At 41.9% G+C, this 26,192-nt stretch overlaps 1 protein-coding gene across 2 annotated transcripts in view; it reads right to left on the reverse strand.

Annotated features, from left to right (window-relative positions):
* The window catches only part of FIBCD1 (fibrinogen C domain containing 1), a 101,667-nt gene that overhangs the window by 46,827 nt on the left and 28,648 nt on the right, over positions 1 to 26,192 (reverse strand). The window lies entirely within an intron of this gene.

The following is a 26,192-nucleotide window of genomic DNA, read 5'->3' on the forward strand; positions in this document are numbered from 1 at the left end:
ATAACTCTCTGAGTACAGATAATGTATAGATGTGACCTGCAGTCCTATGTAACACCACAGATAACAGTGATAACTCTCTGAGTACAGATAATGTATAGATGTGACCTGCAGTCCTATGTAACACCACAGATAACACAGTGATAACTCTCTGAGTACAGATAATGTATAGCTGTGACCTGCAGTCCTATGTAACACCACAGATAACACAGTGATAACTCTCTGAGTACAGATAATGTATAGATGTGACCTGCAGTCCTATGTAACACCACAGATAACACAGTGATAACTCTCTGAGTACAGATAATGTATAGATGTGACCTGCAGTCCTATGTAACACCACAGATAACAGTGATAACTCTCTGAGTACAGATAATGTATAGATGAGACCTGCAGTCCTATGTAACACCACAGATAACACAGTGATAACTCTCTGAGTACAGATAATGTATAGATGTGACCTGCAGTCCTATGTAACACCACAGATAACACAGTGATAACTCTCTGAGTACAGATAATGTATAGATGTGACCTGCAGTCCTATGTAACACCACAGATAACACAGTGATAACTCTCTGAGTACAGATAATGTATAGATGTGACCTGCAGTCCTATGTAACACTACAGATAACACAGTGATAACTCTCTGAGTACAGATAATGTATAGATGTGACCTGCAGTCCTATGTAACACCACAGATAACAGTGATAACTCTCTGAGTACAGATAATGTATAGATGTGACCTGCAGTCCTATGTAACACCACAGATAACACAGTGATAACTCTCTGAGTACAGATAATGTAGTAGTTGTGACCTGCAGTCCTATGTAACACCACAGATAACAGTGATAACTCTCTGAGTACAGATAATGTATAGATGTGACCTGCAGTCCTATGTAACACCACAGATAACAGTGATAACTCTCTGAGTACAGATAATGTATAGATGTGACCTGCAGTCCTATGTAACACCACAGATAACAGTGATAACTCTCTGAGTACAGATAATGTACAGATGTGACCTGCAGTCCTATGTAACACCACAGATAACACAGTGATAACTCTCTATGTACAGATAATGTATAGATGTGACCTGCAGTCCTATGTAACACCACAGATAACACAGTGATAACTCTCTGAGTACAGATAATGTATAGATGTGACCTGCAGTCCTATGTAACACCACAGATAACACAGTGATAACTCTCTGAGTACAGATAATGTATAGATGTGACCTGCAGTCCTATGTAACACCACAGATAACAGTGATAACTCTCTGAGTACAGATAATGTATAGATGTGACCTGCAGTCCTATGTAACACCACAGATAACAGTGATAACTCTCTGAGTATAGATAATGTATAGATGTGACCTGCAGTCCTATGTAACACCACAGATAACACAGTGATAACTCTCTGAGTACAGATAATGTATAGCTGTGACCTGCAGTCCTATGTAACACCACAGATAACACAGTGATAACTCTCTGAGTACAGATAATGTATAGATGTGACCTGCAGTCCTATGTAACACCACAGATAACACAGTGATAACTCTCTGAGTACAGATAATGTATAGATGTGACCTGCAGTCCTATGTAACACCACAGATAACAGTGATAACTCTCTGAGTACAGATAATGTATAGATGAGACCTGCAGTCCTATGTAACACCACAGATAACACAGTGATAACTCTCTGAGTACAGATAATGTATAGATGTGACCTGCAGTCCTATGTAACACCACAGATAACACAGTGATAACTCTCTGAGTACAGATAATGTATAGATGTGACCTGCAGTCCTATGTAACACCACAGATAACACAGTGATAACTCTCTGAGTACAGATAATGTATAGATGTGACCTGCAGTCCTATGTAACACCACAGATAACACAGTGATAACTCTCTGAGTACAGATAATGTATAGATGTGACCTGCAGTCCTATGTAACACCACAGATAACAGTGATAACTCTCTGAGTACAGATAATGTATAGATGTGACCTGCAGTCCTATGTAACACCACAGATAACAGTGATAACTCTCTGAGTACAGATAATGTATAGATGTGACCTGCAGTCCTATGTAGCACCACAGATAACACAGTGATAACTCTCTGAGTACAGATAATGTAGTAGTTGTGACCTGCAGTCCTATGTAACACCACAGATAACAGTGATAACTCTCTGAGTACAGATAATGTATAGATGTGACCTGCAGTCCTATGTAACACCACAGATAACAGTGATAACTCTCTGAGTACAGATAATGTATAGATGTGACCTGCAGTCCTATGTAACACCACAGATAACAGTGATAACTCTCTGAGTACAGATAATGTACAGATGTGACCTGCAGTCCTATGTAACACCACAGATAACACAGTGATAACTCCCTGAGTACAGATAATGTATAGATGTGACCTGCAGTCCTATGTAACACCACAGATAACAGTGATAACTCTCTGAGTACAGATAATGTATAGATGGGACCTGCAGTCCTATGTAACACCACAGATAACAGTGATAACTCTCTGAGTATAGATAATGTATAGATGTGACCTGCAGTCCTATGTAACACCACAGATAACAGTGATAACTCTCTGACTACAGATAATGTATAGATGTGACCTGCAGTCCTATGTAACACCACAGATAACAGTGATAACTCTCTGAGTACAGATAATGTATAGATGTGACCTGCAGTCCTATGTAACACCACAGATAACACAGTGATAACTCTCTGAGTACAGATAATGTATAGATGTGACCTGCAGTCCTATGTAACACCACAGATAACAGTGATAACTCTCTGAGTACAGATAATGTATAGATGTGACCTGCAGTCCTATGTAACACCACAGATAACAGTGATAACTCTCTGAGTACAGATAATGTACAGATGTGACCTGCAGTCCTATGTAACCCCACAGCACACGTATTGCGGTGATTTGCCTGCAGTCTTATGTAATGCGCACCGTTATATATTCTGTAACATTTTATCTCACACACTGACTTTTTAATTGTTTTGCGGTTGCCGCCATATGGAGAGTGTCGCGGGTGATATGTTGCGCACCGGAGCGCGGAGATGATGGAGCGCAGCGCATTGTCAGTGAGTGTCATCCATCTGTCTGCTGGAAGGATCCATCATCGTTCTGTGTGACCCCTCCCCCGTACATTCATTATGTGCCCGCGACAGTGAGTGCCCCCAGTAGCCTGGCACTGCAGGGGTTAACCCACAAGAAGAAGACGAGCTCACGAAGGGTTAACGTTCCTTGTCATCCATCCTGCAGCCTGAGGCTCCGATCCAGCTCTTTATTGGCCCATATGGCCCTGAATCCTATCACTCGGTTATTGCCGTCATTGTGTTCCTGCAAACCTGCACCCACCAACCCGATGTGCCCGAAAGATGAGAGTAATACTGATAGTACTGTGCGGTATATACTGAGAGAACTGTGCGGTATATACTGAGAGTAATAATAATAGTACTGTGCGGTATATACTGAGAGAACTGTGCGGTATATACTGAGAGTAATAATAATAGTACTGTGCGGTATATACTGAGAGTACTGTGCGGTATATACTGAGAGTAATAATGATAGTACTGTGCGGTATATACTGAGAGTACTGTGCGGTATATACTGAGAGTAATACTGATAGTACTGTGCGGTATATACTGAGAGTAATACTGATAGTACTGTGCGGTATATACTGATAGTACTGTGCGGTATATACTGAGAGTAATACTGATAGTACTGTGCGGTATATACTGAGAGTACTGTGCGGTATATACTGAGAGTAATAATGATAGTACTGTGCGGTTTATACTGAGAGTAATAATGATAGTACTGTGCGGAATATACTGAGAGTACTGTGCGGTATATACTGAGAGTAATAATAATAGTACTGTGCGGTATATACTGAGAGTACTGTGCGGTATATACTGAGAGTACTGTGCGGTATATACTGAGAGTAATAATGATAGTACTGTGCGGTATATACTGAGAGTACTGTGCGGTATATACTGAGAGTAATAATGATAGTACTGTGCGGTATATACTGAGAGTACTGTGCGGTATATACTGAGAGTAATACTAATAGTACTGTGCGGTATATACTGAGGGTAATACTGATAGTACTGTGCGGTATATACTGAGAGTAATACTAATAGTACTGTACGGTATATACTGAGAGTAATACTGATAGTACTGTGCGGTATATACTGAGAGTAATACTGATAGTACTGTGCGGTATATACTGAGAGTAATACTGATAGTACTGTGCGGTATATTCTGAGAGTAATACTGATAGTACTGTGCAGTATATACTTAGGGTAATACTAATAGTATTGTGCGGTATATACTGAGAGTAATACTGATAGTACTGTGCGGTATATACTGAGAGTAATACTGATAGTACTGTGCGGTATATACTGAGGGTAAAACTGATAGTACTGTGCGGTATAAACTGAGAGTAATACTGATAGTACTGTGCGGTATATACTGATAGTAATACTGATAGTACTGTGCGGTATATACTGAGGGTAATACTGATAGTACTGTGTGGTATATACTGAGGGTAATACTGATAGTATTGAGCGGTATATACTGAGAGTAATACTGATAGTACTGTGCGGTATATACTGATAGTAATACTGATAGTACTGTGCGGTATATACTGAGGGTAATACTGATAGTACTGTGTGGTATATACTGAGGGTAATACTGATAGTATTGTGCGGTATATACTGAGGGTAATACTGATAGTATTGTGCGGTATATACTGAGAGTACTGTGCGGTATATACTGAGAGTAATACTGATAGTACTGTGCGGTATATACTGAGAGTAATACTGATAGTACTGTGTGGTATATACTGAGAGTAATACTGATAGTACTGTGCGGTATATACTGAGAGTAATACTGGTAGTACTGTGCGGTATATACTGAGAGTAATACTGATAGTACTGTGCGGTATATACTAAGAGTAATACTGATAGTACTGTGCGGTATATACTGAGAGTAATACTGATAGTACTGTGTGGTATATACTGAGAGTAATACTAATAGTATTGTGCGGTATATACTGAGAGTAATACTAATAGTATTGTGCGGTATATACTGAGAGTAATACTGATAGTACTGTGCGGTATATACTGAGAGTAATACTGATAGTACTGTGCGGTATATACTAAGAGTAATACTAATAGTATTGTGCGGTATATACTGAGAGTAATACTGATAGTACTGTGCGGTATACTCTGAGAGTAATACTGATAGTACTGTGCGGTATATACTGAGGGTAAAACTGATAGTACTGTGCGGTATAAACTGAGAGTAATACTGATAGTACTGTGCGGTATATACTGATAGTAATACTGATAGTACTGTGCGGTATATACTGAGGGTAATACTGATAGTACTGTGTGGTATATACTGAGGGTAACACTGATAGTATTGAGCGGTATATACTGAGAGTAATACTGATAGTACTGTGCGGTATATACTGATAGTAATACTGATAGTACTGTGCGGTATATACTGAGGGTAATACTGATAGTACTGTGTGGTATATACTGAGGGTAATACTGATAGTATTGTGCGGTATATACTGAGGGTAATACTGATAGTATTGTGCGGTATATACTGAGAGTACTGTGCGGTATATACTGAGAGTAATACTGATAGTACTGTGCGGTATATACTGAGAGTAATACTGATAGTACTGTGTGGTATATACTGAGAGTAATACTGATAGTACTGTGCGGTATATACTGAGAGTAATACTGGTAGTACTGTGCGGTATATACTGAGAGTAATACTGATAGTACTGTGCGGTATATACTAAGAGTAATACTGATAGTACTGTGCGGTATATACTGAGAGTAATACTGATAGTACTGTGCGGTATATTCTGAGAGTAATACTAATAGTACTGTGCGGTATATACTGAGAGTAATACTAATAGTACTGTGCGGTATATACTGATAGTAATACTGATAGTACTGTGCGGTATATACTGAGGGTAATACTGATAGTACTGTGTGGTATATACTGAGGGTAATACTGATAGTATTGTGCGGTATATACTGAGGGTAATATTGATAGTATTGTGCGGTATATACTGAGAGTTATACTGATAGTACTGTGCGGTATATACTGAGAGTAATACTGATAGTACTGTGCGGTATATACTGAGAGTAGTACTGATAGTACTGTGCGGTATATACTGAGAGTAATACTGATAGTACTGTGTGGTATATACTGAGAGTAATACTGATAGTACTGTGCGGTATATACTGAGAGTAATACTGGTAGTACTGTGCAGTATATACTGAGGGTAATACTAATAGTACTGTGTGGTATATACTGAGGGTAATACTGATAGTACTGTGCGGTATATACTCAGAGTAATACTGATAGTACTGTGTGGTATATACTGAGAGAAATAAGGATAGTACTGTGTGGTATATACTGATTGTACTGTGTGGTATATACTGAGAGTAATAATGATAGTACTGTGTGGTATATACTGAGAGTAATACTGATAGTACTGTGCTGTATATATTGAGAGTAATACTGATAGTACTGTGCGGTATATACTGAGAGTAATACTGATAGTACTGTGCGGTATATTCTGAGAGTAATACTGATAGTACTGTGCGGTATATACTGAGAGTAATACTGATAGTACTGTGCGGTATATACTGAGAGTAATACTGATAGTACTGTGCGGTATATACTGAGAGTAATACTGATAGTACTGTGCGGTATATACTGAGAGTAATAATGATAGTACTGTGCGGTATATACTGAGAGTAATAATGATAGTACTGTGTGGTATATACTGATAGTACTGTGTAGTATATACTGAGAGTAATAATGATAGTACTGTGTGGTATATACTGATAGTACTGTGTGGTATATACTGAGAGTAATAATTATAGTACTGTGTGGTATATACTGATAGTACTGTGCGGTATATACTGAGAGTAATAATGATAGTACTGTGTGGTATTTACTGAGAGTAATAATGATAGTACTGTGTGGTATATACTGAGAGTAATACTGATAGTACTGTGCGGTATATATTGAGAGTAATACTGATAGTACTGTGCGGTATATACTGAGAGTAATACTGATAGTACTGTGTGGTATATATTGAGAGTAATACTGATAGTACTGTGCGGTATATATTGAGAGTAATACTGATAGTACTGTGCGGTATATACTGATAGTACTGTGCGGTATATACTGAGAGTAATACTGATAGTACTGTGTGGTATATATTGAGAGTAATACTGATAGTACTGTGCGGTATATATTGAGAGTAATACTGATAGTACTGTGCGGTACACACTGAGAGTAATACTGATAATACTGTGCGTTATATACTAAGACTAATACTTCACTAATAGTACTGTGCCGTATATACGGAGGAAGAAAAAAAAACCTTCCCTAATAGTACTTCCCCTAGTACTGTGCTGTATATACCCTTCCCTAGTGCTCAAATAACACATGCACAATACTCATATACAGTGCAAATATAATACTGCCATACAGCAAACCTATAACGCTACCATACCGCAAACATATAACACTGCCATACCGCAAACATATAACACCGCCATACAGCAAACATATAACACCGCTATACAGCAAACATATAACACCGCTATACAGCAAACATATAACACTGCTATACAGCAAACATATAATACCGCCATACAGCAAACATATAACACTGCCATACAGCAAACATATAACACTGCCATACAGCAAACATATAACACTGCCATACAGCAAACATATAACACTGCCATACAGCAAACATATAACACTGCTATACAGCAAACATATAATACTGCCATACAGCAAACATATAACACTGCCATACAGCAAACATATAACACCGCCATACAACAAACATATAACACCGCCATACAGCAAACATATAATACTGCCATACAGCAAACATATAACACCGCCATACAGCAAACATATAACACTGCTATACAGCAAACATATAATACCGCCATACAACAAACATATAACACTGCTATACAGCAAACATATAACACCGCCATACAACAAACATATAACACTGCCATACAGCAAACATATAACACTGCCATACAGCAAACATATAACACTGCCATACAGCAAACATATAACACTGCCATACAGCAAACATATAACACTGCCATACAGCAAACATATAACACTGCCATACAGCAAACATATAACACTGCCATACAGCAAACATATAATACTGCCATACAGCAAACATATAACACTGCCATACAGCAAACATATAATACTGCCATACAGCAAACCTATAACACCGCCATACAGCAAACATATAACACTGCCATACAGCAAACATATAACACTGCCATACAGCAAACATATAACACTGCCATACAGCAAATATATAACACTGCCATACAACAAACATATAACACTGCCATACAGCAAACATATAACACCGCCATACAGCAAACATATAACACCGCCATACAGCAAACATATAACACTGCCATACAGCAAATATATAACACTGCCATACAACAAACATATAACACTGCCATATAACAAACATATAACACCGCCATACAGCAAACATATAACACTGCCATACAGCAAACATATAACACCGCCATACAGCAAACATATAACACTGCCATACAACAAACATATAACACCGCCATACAGCAAACACATAACACCGCCATACAGCAAACATATAACACTGCCATACAACAAACATATAACACCGCCATACAGCAAACATATAACACCGCCATACAGCAAATATATAACACTGCCATACAGCAAACATATAACACCGCCATACAGCACACATATAACACTGCCATACAACAAACATATAACACCGCCATACAGCAAACATATAACACCGCCATACAGCAAACATATAACACTGCCATACAGCAAACATATAACACTGCCATACAGCAAACATATAACACTGCCATACAACAAACATATAACACCGCCATACAGCAAACACATAACACCACCATACAGCAAACATATAACACTGCCATACAGCAAACATATAACACTGCCATACAGCAAACATATAACACTGCCATACAGCAAACATATAACACTGCCATACAGCAAACACATAACACCGCCATACAGCAAACATATAACACTGCCATACAACAAACATATAACACCGCCATACAGCAAACATATAACACCGCCATACAGCAAACATATAACACTGCCATACAGCAAACATATAACACTGCCATACAGCAAACATATAACACTGCCATACAGCAAACATATAATACTGCCATACAGCAAACATATAACACCGCCATACAGCAAACATATAACACTGCCATACAGCAAACATATAATACTGCCATACAGTACATACATAATACTGCCAATATATACTGTACATACTAGCGCTGCATAAGAGTGTCTATAGTATACCGCCATACAGTACATACATAATACTGACAATATACAGTCATGGATAGTCTGGATGGTGGATAAGCAGCCCCAAACAAGTTCCAAAGATATTCAAGCTGTCCTGCAGGCTCAGGGAGCATCAGTGTCAGCGCAAACTATCCGTCCACATTTAAATTAAATGAAACGCTATGGAGGAGACCCAGGAGGACCCCGCTATGGAGGAGACCCAGGAGGAGGACCCCACTATGGAAGAGACCTAGGAGGACGCCACTATGGAGGAGACCCAGGAGGACACCACTATGGAGGAGACCCAGGAGGACCCCACTATGGAGGAGACCCAGGAGGAGGACCCCACTATGGAAGAGACCTAGGAGGACGCCACTATGGAGGAGACCCAGGAGGACACCACTATGGAGGAGACCCAGGAGGACGCCACTATGGAGGAGACCCAGGAGGACCCCACTATGGAGGAGACCCAGGAGGACCCCACTATGGAGGAGACCCAGGAGGACCCCACTATGGTGGAGACCCAGGAGGACCCCACTATGGAGGAGACCCAGGAGGACCCCACTATGGAGGAGACCCAGGAGGACCCCACTATGGAGGAGACCCAGGAGGACCCCACTATGGAGGAGACCCAGGAGGACCCCACTATGGAGGAGACCCAGGAGGACCCCACTATGGAGGAGACCCAGGAGGACCCCACTATGGAGGAGACCCAGGAGGACCCCACTATGGAGGAGACCCAGGAGGACCCCACTATGGAGGAGACCCAGGAGGACCCCACTATGGAGGAGACCCAGGAGGACCTCGCTATGGAGGAGACCCAGGAGGACCCCACTATGGAGGAGACCCAGGAGGACGCCACTATGGAGGAGACCCAGGAGGACCCCACTATGGAGGAGACCCAGGAGGACGCCACTATGGAGGAGACCCAGGAGGACCCCACTATGGAGGAGACCCAGGAGGACCCCACTATGGAGGAGACCCAGGAGGACCCCACTATGGTGGAGACCCAGGAGGACCCCACTATGGAGGAGACCCAGGAGGACCCCACTATGGAGGAGACCCAGGAGGACCCCACTATGGAGGAGACCCAGGAGGACCCCACTATGGAGGAGACCCAGGAGGACCCCACTATGGAGGAGACCCAGGAGGACCCCACTATGGAGGAGACCCAGGAGGACCCCACTATGGAGGAGACCCAGGAGGACCCCACTATGGAGGAGACCCAGGAGGACCCCACTATGGAGGAGACCCAGGGGGACCCCACTATGGAGGAGACCCAGGGGGACCCCACTATGGAGGAGACCCAGGGGGACCCCCTATGGAGGAGACCCAGGGGGACCCCACTATGGAGGAGACCCTGGAGGACCCCACTATGGAGGAGACCCAGGAGGACCCCACTATGGAGGAGACCCAGGAGGACCCCACTATGGAGGAGACCCAGGAGGACCCCACTATGGAGGAGACCCAGGAGGACCCCACTATGGAGGAGACCCAGGAGGACCCCACTATGGAGGAGACCCAGGAGGACCCCACTATGGAGGAGACCCAGGAGGACCCCACTATGGAGGAGACCCAGGAGGACCCCACTATGGAGGAGACCCTGGAGGACCCCACTATGGAGGAGACCCAGGAGGACCCCACTATGGAGGAGACCCAGGAGGACCCCACTATGGAGGAGACCCAGGAGGACCCCACTATGGAGGAGACCCAGGAGGACCCCACTATGGAGGAGACCCAGGAGGACCCCACTATGGAGGAGACCCAGGAGGACCCCACTATGGAGGAGACCCAGGAGGACCCCACTATGGAGGAGACCCTGGAGGACCCCACTATGGAGGAGACCCAGGAGGACCCCACTATGGAGGAGACCCAGGAGGACCCCACTATGGAGGAGACCCAGGAGGACCCCACTATGGAGGAGACCCTGGAGGACCCCACTATGGAGGAGACCCAGGAGGACCCCACTATGGAGGAGACCCAGGAGGACCCCACTATGGAGGAGACCCAGGAGGACCCCACTGCTGACACAGAGACATAAAAAACAAGACTACATTTTACCAAAATGAGCTTGAGTCAAAACCCTTCCGGGAAAACGTCTTGTGGACAGATGAGACCAAGATAGATCTTTTTGGTAAAGCAAATCATTCTACTGTTTACCGAAAACGGAATGAGGCCTACAAAGAAAAGAACACAGAACCTACAGTGACATATGGGGGAGGTCAGTGATGTTTTGGGTTGTTTTGCTGCCTCTGGCACTGGGGGCCTTGAATGTGTACAAGACATCATGAAATCTGAGGATTACCAATGGATTTTGGGTCGCACTGTACAGCCCAGTGTCAGAAAGCTGGGTTTGTGTCAGAGATCTTGGGTCTTCCAGCAGGACAATGACCCCAAACATACGACAAAAAGCCCCAGAAATGGTTTAGTTCCAATATACACAAAGGGAATAAACATGTGTATAGCAAAACCTGTGTTACTGCAATATATATATACAGAGGAGAGGAGATCTATATATATATATACAGAGGAGAGGAGATCTATATATATATATATACAGAGGAGAGGAGATCTATATATATATATATATATATACAGAGGAGAGGAGATCTATATATATATATATATATATATATACAGAGGAGAGGAGATCTATATATATATATACACAGAGGAGAGGAGATCTATATATATATATATATACAGAGGAGAGGAGATCTATATATATATATATATACAGAGGAGAGGAGATCTATATATATATACACAGAGGAGAGGAGATCTATATATATATATACAGAGGAGAGGAGATCTATATATATATATATATATATATATACAGAGGAGAGGAGATCTATATATATATATATATATATATACACAGAGGAGAGGAGATCTATATATATATATACAGAGGAGAGGAGATCTATATATATATATATATACAGAGGAGAGGAGATCTATATATATATATATATATATATATATATACAAAGGGAATAAACATGTGTATAGCAAAACCTGTGTTACTGCAATATATATATATACAGAGGAGAGGAGATCTATATATATATATATATACAGAGGAGAGGAGATCTATATATATATATATATATATATATATACAAAGGGAATAAACATGTGTATAGCAAAACCTGTGTTACTGCAATATATATATATACAGAGGAGAGGAGATCTATATATATATATATATATATATATATATATATATATATACACACAAAGGGAATAAACATGTGTTACTGCAATCCTTTCCTGTGAGAAATACTTCATTTTATAGAAAAATTTCAGGGGTGTCAACATTTACGGCCATGACTGTATACTGTACATACTAGCACCACATAGGAGTGTCTATAGTATACCGCCATACAGTACATGCATAATACTGGCAATATATACTGTACATACCAGCGCTACATAAGAATGTCTATAGTACACCGCCATACAGTACTTACATAATACTGCCAATATATACTGTACATAACAGCGCTACATAGGAGTGTCTATAGTATACCGCCATACAGTACTTACATAATACTGACAATATATACTGTACATAACAGCGCTACATAGGAGTGTCTATAGTATACCGCCATACAGTACTTACATAATACTGCCAATATATACTGTACATAACAGCGCTACATAGGAGTGTCTATAGTATACCGCCATACAGTACTTACATAATACTGCCAATATATACTGTACATAACAGCGCTACATAGGAGTGTCTATAGTATACCGCCATACAGTACTTACATAATACTGACAATATATACTGTACATAACAGCGCTACATAGGAGTGTCTATAGTATACCGCCATACAGTACATACATAATACTGCCAATATATACTGTACATAACAGCGCTACATAGGAGTGTCTATAGTATACCGCCATACAGTACTTACATAATACTGACAATATATACTGTACATAACAGCGCTACATAGGAGTGTCTATAGTATACCGCCATACAGTACATACATAATACTGCCAATATATACTGTACATAACAGCGCTACATAGGAATGTCTATAGTATACCGCCATACAGTACATACATAACTGGCAATATATACTGTACATACCAGCGCCACATAGGAGTGTCTATAGTATACCGCCATACAGTACATACATAATACTGGCAATATATATACGGTACATAACAGCGCTACATAGGAGTGTCTATAGTATACCGCCATACAGTACATACATAATACTGGCAATATATACTGTACATAACAGCGCTACATAGGAATGTCTATAGTATACCGCCATACAGTACATACATAACTGGCAATATATACTGTACATACCAGCGCCACATAGGAGTGTCTATAGTATACCGCCATACAGTACATACATAATACTGGCAATATATACGGTACATAACAGCGCTACATAGGAGTGTCTATAGTATACCGCCATACAGTACATACATAATACTGGCAATATATACTGTACATAACAGCGCTACATAGGAATGTCTATAGTATACCGCCATACAGTACATACATAACTGGCAATATATACTGTACATACCAACGCCACATAGGAGTGTCTATAGTATACTGCCATACATTACATACATAATACTGGCAATATATACTGTACATAACAGCGCTACATAGGAGTGTCTATAGTATACCGCCATACAGTACATACATAATACTGCCAATATATACTGTACATAACAGCGCCACATAGGAGTGTCTATAGTATACCGCTATACAGTACATACATAATACTGGCAATATATACTGTACATACCAGCGCTACATAGGAATGTCTATAAAATACCGCCATACAGTACATACATAATACTGGCAATATATACTGTACATACCAGCGCTACATAGGAGTGTCTATAGTATACCGCCATACAGTATTTACATAATACTGGCAATATATACTGTACATACCAACGCTACATAGGAGTGTCTATAATATACCGCCATACAGTACATACATAATACTGCCAATATATACTGTACATACCAGCGCTACATAGGAATGTCTATAGTATACCGCCATACAGTACATACATAATACTGGCAATATATACTGTACATACCAGCGCTACATAAAAGTGTCTATAATATACCGCCATACAGTACATACATAATACTGCCAATATATACTGTACATACCAGCACTACATAGGAGTGTCTATAATATACCGCCATACAGGCGGGACAGAGTGGGGAGCTACTAGAGTTTCCATTCCTAGTTGGCACTCCGCTTTCCCGGGCACAGATCACCCCGGCATAGTGGCGATGATGTCCGCCCGTCGGGACAGCGCACAACATATAAATAACGTAAGCAAGTCCCCCGTACGTCGGCCCTCATCCCCGTCCAGGGTCACACTCGGAACAGCTGGATGCGGCACGGTGCAGGAGATTGCCGGTTTTTGGTAAATGTTCGTGTTCCGACAAAAGCTTTTAGCGCGGCGGGAGCGGGCTGGCGGTGAGGGGGTTACGGCGGGCCCCCCGCTGCTTCCTGACACCGCCGTCACGCCACTCCCCAAGGCTATTAGGCGGCACATGCTGGGCAAAGCTGTTATTACAGGAGCCGGACGATCAACCAAGCAACGGGGAAAGGCATCAAGTGCCCGAGCGAAGGAATATTACACCGCCAGGCATGACAAGGCGGCTGACAGCGCCCGGGGAGGGGGAGGAGGATGCCAGACAGCGGCTGTGTGCTCTGCACCGTTAAGAAGACACTCACCTTCATCTCCGCCGCCATCACCTCGCCATCTGAAGCCACTAAAAAAACAAAGTCACGTAGTGGAGGAACATTCAGCTGTTGCCAAACTACAACTCCCAGCATGACCGGACAGCCGGAGGCTGTCCGGTCATGCTGGGAGTTGTAGTTTGGCAACAGCTGGAGACACATGGGTTGGAAAACAACACTAGTCTATAGGATAATCAGCCTTAGGAAATTTATTAGCCCTGAAATCAAATCCTATGACTGTATCCAACTGTATCCGAGCTCGATACCGGAAAAAAAAAAAAAAAAACCTGTCTGTAAATTCAATTTCCTACCCCTCAGATTGCATTCCAAAGATGTATTTTTTAAATTAAATTAAATTAGTTTATTATTATTATTTTCTGAATTTATTTCTTTATTTTTTATCAATAGTATTATCATCCTCATCTTGATTTAAATTATTTATTTCTATTTATTAAATTTTTTTATTTTCTATTTATTTATTTAAGTAATTATTTGTTTAAGTAATTATTATTATTTATTTCTATTTATTTATTACATTTTTTTATTTTCTATTTATTTATTTAAGAAATTATTTATTTAAGTAATTATTATTTATTTCTGTTTATTTATAAAAAAAATTATTTATTTTTTATTTATTTATTTAATTATTATTATTTATTAAAATGTATTTATTTTTTATCATTATTATATTATCCTTATTTTTATTTAATTTATTTATTATTCTAATTATTCGTTAAATGTATTTATTTTTCATTAATATTATCATCATTATTATTTATTTAATTATTATTATTAAATTGATTTTTTCATTATTATTTTTATTTCATTATTTATTTCATCATTATTATTTATTAAAATTGATTTATTTTTTTATCAATAAATGATTATCATTATTAATATTTGTATTTATTATTATTTATTAAATGGAATTAATTTTCATTATTATCATTATTATCATTAAATGTATTTATTCATTATTATTTTAATTTAATTATTTATTTCAAGGGTACCTTTCATGAAAAAAACTTTTTATATATTATAGATGAATGTATGCAGAATAACTTTCCAATAGCATGTTATTAAAAATTATGGATCTTTCTATTTAATTTTCCACGTTGAAAAAAATGACCACTAGGGGTCTCCCTACCAGTCCTTTTTATAGATTTCAGACTCATGCTGGAGTCCTAAATCTCAGACTGCAGCCGGGACACAGACAAACTCAGCACTGCTCCCTGCCAGGGAGTTTGTCTGTGTCCCGGCTGCAGTCTGAGATTTAGGACTCCAGCATGAGTCTGAAATCTATAAAAAAGAGGACTGGTAGGGAGACCCCTAGTGGTCATTTTTTCAACGTGGAAAATTAACTAGAAAGATGCATAATTTTTTATAACATGTTATTGGAAAGTTATTCTGCATACATTAACCTATAATATATGAAAAGTTTTTTTCATGAAAGGTACCATTTAAGTATTATTATTTATTAAAATTTATTTTTTTATCAATATATTATTATCATTATTAATATTTGTATTTATTTATTATTATTTATTAAATGGAATTATTTTTCATTATTATTAAATTTATTTTTTCATTATTATTTTTATTTCATTATTTATTTAATTATTATTTATTCAAATTGATTTATTTTTTATCAATATTATATTATTATCATCATTATTCATATTTGTATTTATTATTATTATTATTATTAATTAAATGGATTTATTTTTCATTATTATTATCATTATTATTTAATTAATTATTATTATTCTTTTTAAATTCATTTATTTTTCATTATAAATTTATACATTATTTATTTAGTTATTTTTAATTGAATTTTTTTTAAATGTGCATTTTTTTCTTCTGATGGAATCTCATGACGGAACTCACATGACTTATAATGGGAAAAACGCTGGGGATATTGCACAAAAAATAAATAATTGAATAAATCATGTTGGGAGCGCAAATTGAGTAAGCTTTTTTTTTTTTTTTTTCTTTCATGGGCGCCAAGTTGCACAATTCAGCTGAAGTGAATTTCAAAAGAATCGTATTTGCCCAACGTTCCCCCCAACTTTAATTTTGTTTCTAAAGTGATTGTTCTAGAAGATCGCACCATTTACCGTGTCATTTATATTTATGGCGGTGTTTCCCAACCAGAGTGCCTCCAGCTGTTGCAAAACTACAACTCCCAGAAGGCCCGGACAGCCGATGGCTGTCCGGGCCTTCTGGGAGTTGTAGTTTTGCAACAGCTGGAGGCACTCTGGTTGGGAAACACTGGTCTATTATGAGAATTGGCGCAAATTAGGTGTATACGATTTTCTCTTTGCGGCGGCTCAGCGTTATTATGCGCTCTTATTTGTGGGGATTTAAAGGGATAAGCGGCGCCTAGTGTAACCTGGTGCGGTCAGTAATGCTGATTTATAATTGTGTATAGTAGCTATGGCGCAGTTGGCGGGGCTGATGTAACGCGGCGGGATAACTTGCGTGGTTTCTGGTAGCGCCCCGTCTGCAGTCCCCTCTTTGGGTCGTGTCTTTGCATTTTCCTGGTATCTCGTCTATCGGTATAAAAGGTGAGTGGTGGCATCAAACGCTCCAGGAGAGGACGGCGGGCGCGGCGGCAACGAGGACGGATCAGAGCTGCCAGATGAGAGGACATCTTTGTTCCTACCCTTGACATCAAATAGATGGAAGAAGATAGAGCGGCGTAATTAAATGCACGGCGGATGGCGGGCGCGCTGCGCGGCTTTCGGCTGGGCTCACGCCTCCTGTCTGTATGGCGTTTTTTTTTTTTGTGACGCATCAAGGATCCTGGAGCCTCCTGAGAAGAAAGAATCTTGGAAATAGATATCATTACTGCCCGAATAACTATAATACGGCCACACAGTGCTCATATAATACAGCCATATGGTGCCAAACTATCAGAACCCTACACAACTAATATAATACAGCCACACAGTGCTCATATAATACAGCCACACAGTGCTCATATCATACAGCCACACAGTGCTCATATAATACAGCCACACAGTGCTCATATAATACAGCCACACAGTGCTCATATAATACAGCCACACGGTGCTCATATAATACAGCCACACGGTGCTCATATAATACAGCCACACGGTGCTCATATAATACAGCCACACGGTGCTCATATAATACAGCCACACAGTGCTCAAATAAAACAGTCACACAGTGCTCATATAATACAGCCACACAGTGCTCATATAATACAGCCACACAGTGCTCATATAATACAGCCACACAGTGCTCATATAATACAGCCACACAGTGCTCATATAATACAGCCACACAGTGCTCATATAATACAGCCACACGGTGCTCATATAATACAGCCACACGGTGCTCATATAATACAGTCACACGGTGCTCATATAATACAGCCACACAGTGCTCATATAATACAGTCACACAGTGCTCATATAATACAGCCACACAGTGCTCATATAATACAGCCACACAGTGCTCATATAATACAGCCACACGGTGCTCATATAATACAGCCACACGGTGCTCATATAATACAGCCACACGGTGCTCATATAATACAGCCACAAAGTGCTCATATTATACAGCCACAAAGTGCTCATATAATACAGCCACACAGTGCTCATATAATACAGCCACAAAGTGCTCATATAATACAGCCACACAGTGCTCATATAATACAGCCACACAGTGCTCATATAATACAGCCATATGGTGCCAAACTATCAGAACCCTACACAACTAATATACAGCCACACAGTGCTCATATAATACAGCCACACAGTGCTCATATAATACAGCCACACAGTGCTCATATAATACAGCCACACAGTGCTCATATAATACAGCCACACAGTGCTCATATAATACAGCCACACAGTGCTCATATAATACAGCCACAAAGTGCTCATATAATACAGCCACACAGTGCTCATATTATACAGCCACACAGTGCTCATATAATACAGCCACACAGTGCTCATATAATACAGCCACAAAGTGCTCATATAATACAGCCACACAGTGCTCGTATAATACAGCCACACGGTGCTCATATAATACAGCCACACAGTGCTCATATAATACAGCCACAAAGTGCTCATATAATACAGCCACAAAGTGCTCATATAATACAGCCACAAAGTGCTCATATAATACAGCCACACAGTGCTCATATAATACAGCCACACAGTGCTCATATAATACAGCCACACAGTGCTCATATAATACAGCCACACAGTGCTCATATAATACAGCCACACAGTGCTCATATAATACAGCCACACAGTGCTCATATAATACAGCCACACAGTGCTCATATAATACAGCCACACAGTGCTCATATAATACAGCCACAAAGTGCTCATATAATACAGCCACAAAGTGCTCATATAATACAGCCACAAAGTGCTCATATAATACAGCCACACAGTGCTCATATAATACAGCCACACAGTGCTCATATAATACAGCCACACAGTGCTCATATAATACAGCCACACAGTGCTCATATAATACAGCCACACAGTGCTCATATAATACAGCCACACAGTGCTCATATAATACAGCCACACAGTGCTCATATAATACAGCCACAAAGTGCTCATATAATACAGCCACAAAGTGCTCATATAATACAGCCACACAGTGCTCATATTATACAGCCACACAGTGCTCATATAATACAGCCACAAAGTGCTCATATAATACGGCCACACAGTGCTCATATCATACAGCCACAAAGTGCTCATATTATACAGCCACATAGTGTCAAACTGTCAGGGTCGGGGAGGGACCATGAAAAGAGCGCAGCAGAGTAATGAGGGTCATATATATAATACCGCACAGAGAAGGCGCGTGCCCCGCCGCCTTCCACCATGATTATTAATTGTTACACAGATTATCAGCGATCAAAGGCTCCGGATACATAAAATCATCAAAAACAATCGTCCCGCAGCGTCTGTGGTGATCAAACACGGATCATGACCATCGGGGAAACACGTGGAGAGCGCTGAAGGAGTCAAAGAGACAGGCAGCACAACTGGGGTCTCCTCTGCCTGTGTTCTCTGTTATCAGCCATGTCAGGAGGGGAGAGGTGACTGTAGGACAGGTGAATATAATCTATTGTTCTCTGTTATCAGCCATGTCAGGAGGGGAGAGGTGACTGTAGGACAGGTGAATATAATCTATTGTTCTCTGTTATCAGCCATGTCAGGAGGGGAGAGGTGACTGTAGGACAGGTGAATACAATCTATAGTTATCTGTTATCAGCCATGTCAGGAGAGGAGAGGTGACTGTAGGACAGATGAATATATCTATTGTTCTCTGTTATCAGCCATGTCAGGAGAGGAGAGGTGACTGTAGGACAGGTGAATACAATCAATTGTTCTCTGTTATCAGTCATGTCAGGAGGGAGAGGTGACTGTAGGACAGGTGAATACAATCTATTGTTCCCTGTTATCAGCCATGTCAGGAGATGAGAGGTGACTGTAGGACAGGTGAATACAATCTATAGTTATCTGTTATCAGCCATGTCAGGAGAGGAGAGGTGACTGTAGGACAGATGAATATATCTATTGTTCTCTGTTATCAGCCATGTCAGGAGGGGAGAGGTGACTGTAGGACAGATGAATATATCTATTGTTCTCTGTTATCAGCCATGTCAGGAGGGGAGAGGTGACTGTAGGACAGGTGAATATATCTATTGTTCTCTGTTATTAGCCATTTCAGGAGAGGAGAGGTGACTGTAGGACAGGTGAATACAATCTATAGTTATCTGTTATTAGCCATTTCAGGAGAGGAGAGGTGACTGTAGGACAGGTGAATACAATCTATTGTTCTCTGTTATCAGCCATGTCAGGAGGGGAGAGGTGACTGTAGGGCAGGTGAATATATCTATTGTTCTCTGTTATCAGCCATGTCAGGAGGGGAGAGGTGACTGTAGGACAGGTGAATATAATCTATTGTTCTCTGTTATCAGCCATGTCAGGAGAGGAGAGGTGACTGTAGGACAGGTGAATATATCTATTGTTTTCTGTTATCAGTCATGTCAGGAGGGGAGAGGTGACTGTAGGACAGGTGAATACAATCTATTGTTCTCTGTTATCAGCCATGTCAGGAGAGGAGAGGTGACTGTAGGACAGGTGAATATAATCTATTGTTCTCTGTTATCAGCCAAGTCAGGCTGTAGTGTTTTACAATGGGATGGGAGGCAGAATAAACAGCAGAGGAGTTTCTCCTTCATGTTTTAGGAGATTAAGCAGAGCTGAATGTGGCCACTATAACATATTGGAATATTCTACCAAGACCAACAGTGAGTCAGAGCCGGCGGGTGGGCGCTGCCAGGGACGAGGCGGTATCACTAATACAATGTTATAATGAATGGTGACAGCACGGGCACTGCACACTGCCACCAGGCGCTGCTGTGAGGGGGGCCACCTGTTAGTGACATCGATGAAGAGGGAGGTGGGTGCTCGGGTTTATGTATATCTTCAGGGGGAGACGTGACCCCCTACATGTCACCCACATTGACAGCCCTGTGATGGGGGGTGACCCTGCCGAATAAAACCTGTCCTATAAGTCACTCTTCTCTCCTGACAGATGTCATGACTGAGGGTTTGTTACAATTGTATCCAGTCCAGAAAATGCTCTGTGGACTTCAGATTGATAAAATGTAACCTTTCCTAACACATTGTAACAAAAAAAATTCTTGGCCACTATCACTAGGAAGCTTAGTTGTTTAAAATGTTCTGTCCAATGCCTGTTGTTGGGAGAATTGTCACTAGCAGCAGACAGACCAAGACAGAACACAGGGCGGGACCTAGATAGTGCAGGCATGGAACACAGGAAGTGAGGGCGGGACCTAAATAGTGCAGGCATGGAACACAGGAAGTGAGGGCGGGACCTAAATAGTGCAGGCATGGAACACAGGAAGTGAGGGCGGGACCTAAATAGTGCAGGCATGGAACACAGGAAGTGAGGGCGGGACCTAAGTAGTGCAGGCATGGAACACAGGAAGTGAGGGCGGGACCTAAATAGTGCAGGCATGGAACACAGGAAGTGAGGGCGGGACCTAGATAGTGCAGGCATGGAACGCAGGAAGTGAGGGCGGGACCTAGATAGTGCAGGCATGGAACGCAGGAAGTGAGGGCGGGACCTAAATAGTGCAGACATGGAACACAGGAAGTGAGGGCGGGACCTAGATAGTGCAGGCATGGAACGCAGGAAGTGAGGGCGGGACCTAAATAGTGCAGGCATGGAACACAGGAAGTGAGGGCGGGACCTAAATAGTGCAGGCATGGAACACAGGAAGTGAGGGCGGGACCTAAATAGTGCAGGCATGGAACACAGGAAGTGAGGGCGGGACCTAAATAGTGCAGGCATGGAACACAGGAAGTGAGGGCGGGACCTAGATAGTGCAGGCATGGAACACAGGAAGTGAGGGCGGGACCTAAATAGTGCAGGCATGGAACGCAGGAAGTGAGGGCGGGACCTAAATAGTGCAGACATGGAACACAGGAAGTGAGGGCGGGACCTAGATAGTGCAGGCATGGAACGCAGGAAGTGAGGGCGGGACCTAAATAGTGCAGGCATGGAACACAGGAAGTGAGGGCGGGACCTAAATAGTGCAGGCATGGAACACAGGAAGTGAGGGCGGGACCTAAATAGTGCAGGCATGGAACACAGGAAGTGAGGGCGGGACCTAAATAGTGCAGGCATGGAACACAGGAAGTGAGGGCGGGACCTAGATAGTGCAGGCATGGAACACAGGAAGTGAGGGCGGGACCTAAATAGTGCAGGCATGGAACACAGGAAGTGAGGGCGGGACCTAAATAGTGCAGGCATGGAACACAGGAAGATGGCAGGGATCTAGATTTAGTGCACAGACAAAACATAGGAGGGGGTGGGGCTTAGATAGTCCAACCCCTGTACACTGCAGTGAGGGTGGGGCTTAGTGCAGAGATGAAACACAGGAAGGTGGGCGGAGCTCAGATAGTTCTATGCACAGATAAGAGGGAGAACAAGCCTGAACTTTGTACCTGCAATATGTGAACCTGTCTGCCTCCCCCAGAGAATCTATATTTTGCCTAAAAGGTAAATCAAGGCTTTTCTTTCATCTCTGACCTCACTACTGTATGTACATAGTGCTGCCTTCTGAGTGTAATCTCCCCTCTCCCCTCTAGTCTTCATCATCAGTTCAGTGCTTAGTGTAACCCAGTGTTTTCCAAACAGTGTGTCTCCAGCTGTTGCAAAACTACAACTCCCAGCATGCCTGGACAGCCTTTGGAACACCTGGAGACACAAAGTGGGGGAAAAAACTGGTGTAACCCCTTCCTTGCTGTACTGCAGTTTCTTTCCTTTCTGCTCTCATAGCACCTTGCAATCCAAGTGTATCAGTAACCCCTTCACCCTCCACATGTCATCTACAGTACAGTCCTGTACATCATCCCCCATTAAAGTGACATCCTGATCGGTTCTGTGCACTTTCTCCAGCACAGAAAGTGCCCAACTGTGATTGGAAAGAGAAGTAAGAGAAAGGAAGTCCAGCTAGATAAGAAGGTGCTGTGCTGTAATTGGAAACAGTAGTAGAAGAAAGGAACTCCAGCTAGAGGAGTTGGTGCTGTGATGTGATTGAAAAAAGAAGAGAAAGGAAGTCCAGCTGTGAGTACTGCTGGCAAACAGCTCAGCTCTGGTCCTGTCCTCTAAAATGTAGAGAATGAGAAATATCTGTGCACAGTAAGTCACTGTGTATTCTGGTATTTGTTGTCCATCTGGTGCTGGCTGAGTCTAGATATCTGACAAATTATAGAGAGATGTTACAACTGTGTTTTCCAATCAGCGTACCTCCAGCTGTTGCAAAACTACAACTCCCAGCATGCCCGGACTGCCTTTGGCAGTCCGGGCATGCTGGAAGTTGTAGTTTTGCAACAGCTGGAGGCACGCTGGTCAGAAAAGAGTGTTATAAGCATGCAACACTATGTACAGCGCCTCTGTAGACAGTACTGTGGGTAGAATTCCCCTTTAAACGTTGAAGATAGACAGGGGTGGACTGCGCTGACCCCGGGCCCCCGATTGTTCCAGCACAATGTCTGTAATGAGAGTCTGCCAATGTAAATGGTCCCAATCACCGCACAGTGATAGAGAGATGACGCAGGTCAATGCCAGGCGGCTGCCGTCAAGTTCTCCAGAACATTGCGCACATTTAAATAGGAGGTTTACCTGCAGCGGAGAACGGCGGCTCCTCCTGACCCCGAGAATAAAAACCTCGACAATGAAAGGAGCCGCGGATCCTCCATCTACAAGACCAGGATTGTTCTGCTGACAAGTAATAATCTTACATGACAAAGGAGACGGAAGACGATGGTGACAAAACCCGGGGTCCGAGCCTCCAGATATCTCCGCATCTACAGAGACATCCACAGCGACAGGATCCATCTATCTATATATCTATAATATCTATCTATCTCTCTCTATCCATCTCATATCTACAGTGGGGCAAAAAGTATTTAGTCAGCCCCCAATCGTACAAATTCTCCCCCTTATAAAGATGAGGCTGTAATTATCATCATAGGTTATAACCTCAACTATGAGACAGAATGAGAAAAATCCATAAAATCACATTGTCCGATTATTAAAGAATTTATTTGCAAATTATGGTGGAAAATAAATACACTGCTCAAAAAAAATGTAATGAACCCTGCGATAACACATCATAGATCTGAATGAACTAATCGTATGAGATACTTTCCTCTTTACATAGTTGAATTCGCTGACAACAAAATCACAAAAATTATCAATGGAAATCATCACCCCCTGGAGGTCTGGATATGGAGTCACTCAAAATAACAGAGGAAAACCCCACTACAGGCTGATCCAACTTTATGTAATGTCCTTAATACAAGTCCCAATGAGGCTCAGTAGTGTGTGTGGCCTCCACGTGCCCGTATGACCTCCCTACAACGCCTGGGCATGATCCTGATGAGGTGGAGGATGGTCTACTGAGGGATGTCCTCCCAGACCTGGACTAAAGCATCCGCCAACTCCTGGACAGTCTGTGGTGGATGGAGCGAGACATCCCAGATGTGCTCAATCGGATTCAGGGGAACGGGCGGCCGGTCCATAGCATCAATGCCTTCCTCTTGTAGGAACTGCTGACACACTCCAGCCACATGAGGTCTAGCATTGTCTTGTATTAGGAGGAACCCAACCGCACAAGCATATGGTCTCACAAGGGGTCTGAGGATCTCATCTCGGTACCTAATGGCAGTCAGGCTACCTCTGGCAAGCACATGGAGGGCTGTGCGGCCTCCCAAAGAAATGCCACCCCACACCATTACTGACCCACCGCCAAATCGGTCATGCTGGAGGATGTTGCAGGCAGCAGAACATTCTCCACGGCGTCTCCAGACTCTGTCACGTCTGTCACATGTGCTCAGTGTGAACCTGCTTTTATCTGTGAATAGCACAGGGCGCCAGTGGTGAATTTGCCAATCTTGGTGTTCTCTGGCAAATGCCAAACGTCCTGCACAGTGTTGGGCTGTAAGCACAACCCCCACCTGTGGATGTCGGGCCCTCATACCGCCCTCATGGAGTCTGTTTCTGACCGTTTGAGTGGACACATGCACATTTGTGTCCTGCTCGAGGTCATTTTGCAGGGCTCTGGCAGTGCTCCTCCTGCTCCTCCTTACACAAAGTAGCGGTCCTGCTGCTGGGTTGTTGCCCTCCTATTGCTTCCTCCATGTCTCCTGATGTACTGGTCTTTCTCCTGGCAGTGCCTCCATGCTCTGGACACTACGCTGACAGACACAGCAAACCTTCTTACCACAGCTCGCATTGATGTGCCATCCTGGATGAGCTGCACTACCTGAGCCACTTGTGTGGGTTGTAGACTCCGTCTCATGCTACCACTAGAGTGAAAGCACCGCCAGCATTCAAAAGTGACCAAAACATCAGCCAGGAAGCATAAGAA

This window comes from Hyla sarda, chromosome 9 (assembly GCF_029499605.1).
Source record: "Hyla sarda isolate aHylSar1 chromosome 9, aHylSar1.hap1, whole genome shotgun sequence".
NCBI classification, from domain to species: Eukaryota; Metazoa; Chordata; class Amphibia; order Anura; family Hylidae; genus Hyla; species Hyla sarda.